The following is a 4,112-nucleotide window of genomic DNA, read 5'->3' on the forward strand; positions in this document are numbered from 1 at the left end:
CTTTCAGGTGGAGCTTGATTCATTGATTGTTGAGGCCTAGGCTGTTGTGATGAAGAGGCTTGATGCATTGGTTGCTGATGCATATTATTCTAAAATTGACCCTGAAACTGAGGTTGCTGGCCCTGATTATTCCTCCAAGAAAAATTAGGATGATTTCGCCACCCAGGATTGTAATAATTGGCGAATGGATTATTTACTGGCCTCTGAAAGTTTCCCACCGCTTGAACCTGAGCTTGATCCATCGAAGTGTTACTATTAATATTGGTAGGACACTGATCAAAAGAGTGAAGACCACCACAGATTTCATACCTAGCTGCCATTTGAACCGCATTAGTAGATACAGTGCTCTGTTGTAACTGTTTTGTCAAGGAGGCTACTTGTGCTGTTAGAGCAGTGATTGCATCCAGCTCATGCACCCCAACTACCTTTCTGACCCCCGATGATCTTTCCTCAGACCACTGATGATTATTGGTGGCCATGTCCTCCAGCAGCTCATAAGCACCAGTTGCACTTTTGCTCATGAAAGTGCCACCCGCTGCAGCATCAATAATGGTTCTGGTAGTGGGACATAAACCATTATAAAAATTCTGAACTAACATCCATTGTTCAATGCCATGATGAGGACATCTTCTCAAAAGTTCCTTGAACCGTTCCCAAGCTCATACAATGATTCCCCATCATTCTGGAAAAAATTATTGATTTCTCCCCTCAATTTAGCAGCTTTAGAAGGAGGGAAGAATTTTGACAAAAACTTCTGAGCCAAATCTTGCCAGGTGATAATAGAGTTCGGTTGCAAAGAGTTCAGCCAACTTTTAGCTCTATCCCTCAGAGAAAATGGGAAAAGCCTAAGTTTAATAGCCTCATCACTCACCCCATTATATCTGAAAGTTCCACACAACTCCAGAAAATTAGACAAATGGGTGTGAGGATCTTCAGAAGGCAACCCATTAAATTGAATAGAGGATTGCACCATTTGTAGAATAGCTGGCTTGATCTCAAAGTTGTTAGCCTCTACAGCTGGTGGGCGTATACTGTTTTGTACTCCCGTCAAAGTGGGCAGTACATAGTCTCTCAGGCTCCTCTCAGCATTGTTCTGAGCCTGACCCCCTTGTGCAATTCCAGGAATTAAAACATTCCTGCCATCCCCATCAATATGTGCCATCTTCACAGATTTCTGGGCCTCCCTCTTGTTCTTTTTGATTTGCTTGCAAGACTTTTCAATCTCAGGATTCAAAGGAACAAGACTGCTGCTCCTCTTCTGCCACGCATATACAAAAATTCACCTAAGATAGACAAATTAAGCAACTAAACCGATTAGAAACAAGAGAAATTAAAATAAAATTAGAATAAAAATTAATCAGACTGATGTTGATAATTATTTTCAGTCCCCGGCAACGGAGCCAAAAACTTGTTGCGATATTTTTAAGCTATGCAAGTGCACACAGTCGCAATTTGTAATAAAATTGTAAAGAAACCAAGTATCGTCCTCAAGGACTGAATTATCAATTACCATTCAATTAATTTCTCTTTATATTTGATAAATTAAAATTCTTGATTTTTGTAAACACAGCAAAAGAAACTATAAAGTTCAGAAACAATAATTTAAAATTAAATGGAATAACAACTAATAGTAAAACTTTTAATTTGACCACTGAAGAAACAATTAGGATGTTTAATCTCATCAACTATCCTCCCTATTATTCCCTAATGCAAAGTACTGAGTTCTTCTTCTTTTTTGCCTAATTCAATTAACAAGTTGATACAGCAGCCTATAATCATACTATGAATTATAAACTCAACCTAGGTGACAATTTCTTATATTTCTATGGTAAATTGAACCAAAAAGGTAGCATTAATCTTGACAACTTAATAAACAGTTACACAATTAATTTGGATACTTTCGTTCCAAATTAGAATTATGTCCAATATAACCACAGCAGATTCAAGTCTCACTTCTCAGATTTTGACTTAAAAACATATATATATATGACTATAGATGGCCAATCAATAATCAGTCTATAAGAACAGATTATATGGAATTGAAGAAGATTGAAGAAGACGAGAATTGAAATTGCATTAGTTCATAACAGGGATTCAAGTGATTCAATCAAACATCCTAAATAGAAAATTAGTTCATAATCATAATACTAATCACAACGAAAATTAAAGATAACATCAGAAAGTAAAAGAAAAACATGTAGACAGAATACTCCAAGCCTTCAGCCTTCAAGCAAGAACTTATCCCTCAGTCCGTACATCCATTTCTTCTCTCTTTTTCATCTTATAAAAACCTAGTATTCAATTTTTAAAAGAGGCGGGCCGCGGCTCTACATGCACCATGCCGCGGCCCGTGTCTAAATTCCTGGGCGAATTGTTCTGTCCATGCCGCGGCCCTAGTCAGCCATGCCGCGGCACGTGTTGACGATTTCTGGGTTGATGCTCATCTATGCCGCAGCCCTCTTTAGCCATGCCGCAGCCCGTGGATCTCCTTCGAAACAGTGGTTCTGTTTCACCACCTAGCCACGGCTCTACTTTGCTCATGCCGTGGCTCTTAAGGGATTTCTCAATTTTTCAAGTTTTCATCCCAAAAATTCACCAACACTTCCAAATCATGTTGAGATCCATTCTTTCTCAAAATATGTTGAAAAACTTGATTATTTCTTCCCTTTCTTTGGCATTTTCCTCCAAGTACTCAATTCTTCCTGATATTCACAAAGATAAACAAACAAAGCATAAACCCGCACTAAATGAAAGAAAAACGAAATAAAAGACTGCTTAAAACATCACCTAAACATGACAAAAACTAGACTCAACAACCGACCAGGTAAGGTTTTTGTCCGACCAGTAAGTTTCTTGACCGACCAGTAAAGAATTATGTCCAACTAGTCACTTTAGAAAATAGTGTTATCCGACCAATAAAGTGTTTTGGCCGACCAGCCACTTTAGGAATCAAGTTTATCCGGCCAGTCAGCTTATGAAGGTGTTTTGTCTGACCAAAAAGGTGATATAGCTGACCAGTGGTATGCTTTGTTGGCCATGTCCTACCAGTGATGTGCCATGCTCGACTAGTGGTGTGCTTTGGCCATGCCCGACTAGTGGTGTGATTTGTCATGGCCGATCAGTGGAGTGTCATGCCCGACCAGACATACGGTTTGGCCAAACAGTCATCTTAGAAATGGGTTTCATCCGACCAGCTATGTCAGATTGAAGAGTGTAGCCGACCAGATGTGTCAGAATCTCAGTAACAACTTCAACCTGAATCGCTCGTAACTACCGCGGGAATCTCTCAAATATCCCAGAATAATAGCTATATTGTTGTAATTTGATTTTAGTTATATTTTATTAATTTAGTTGGTTTGAACAACCAGGGACCCCGTCAGATGGGATATTTCTCATGTACAATCCATGAGCCTATAAATATGTGGCTCATGGCATCATTTAGGGGGACTGGGGAAAAACTCTCTAATTTTGAGACTTTGGGACTATTACTTGAGGCATTCTTGGGGCATTTTCTAAGAGAGCTTAGAGAAAGAAAGCTTGTATTCTTTAGAGAGAGAAACTCTGTATTTTTCTACTTACACTTAAGAAACTCAGTTGGCTCATGTTCATCTGATCTTAAGTGTAGGCTACATATATCACAACTCCAAGTGGATTAGGCTATTACCAACAAATTGGGTCTGAACCACTATAAAATTACTTGTGTTATTTACTTTCTATTCAAGGTTTATTGTCGTTTTTACGCCTACTCGCAGTTGGAAAAAATCATGGTCAACAGTGTTGTTTCCTGAACCTCTCATACAGGGGTTCCCATCTATCTCCCCTTGCCTGGGGTTGTACTGCCGCTGGTACCCCTGGCTGTGTCACTATTGGTACTGCAGACGGTAGGTTCCTTGCTCGAACCTGATGTTGTCTCAAGAGGCGGGGCTCATCTTCCTGCCTCTATAACCTGGCTTGCATATCAGCAAGCAACTGTTGCCACTTCTCTAGAGCTGGCGATGGGGCCTGGCCCTGGTCATTCTCTTCCCTGGTATGTATCTCTTGGCCAACCAACCTATCTGACCTTTGAGGAAGGATACTGATAACTATTCCACTCTACAGTGATCAAATCGGTC

At 39.9% G+C, this 4,112-nt stretch overlaps 1 non-coding gene across 1 annotated transcript; it reads left to right on the forward strand.

Annotated features, from left to right (window-relative positions):
• Nucleotides 1-609: 609 nt before the first annotated feature.
• LOC133813607 (small nucleolar RNA R71) lies at nt 610-715 on the forward strand. The gene has a single exon (XR_009884616.1). It is a non-coding gene; the product is annotated as a small nucleolar RNA R71 (small nucleolar RNA).
• The last annotated feature ends 3,397 nt before the right edge of the window (nt 716-4,112 follow it).

The sequence above is a fragment of the Humulus lupulus genome, chromosome 1, assembly GCF_963169125.1.
Source record: "Humulus lupulus chromosome 1, drHumLupu1.1, whole genome shotgun sequence".
NCBI lineage: Eukaryota > Viridiplantae > Streptophyta > Magnoliopsida > Rosales > Cannabaceae > Humulus > Humulus lupulus.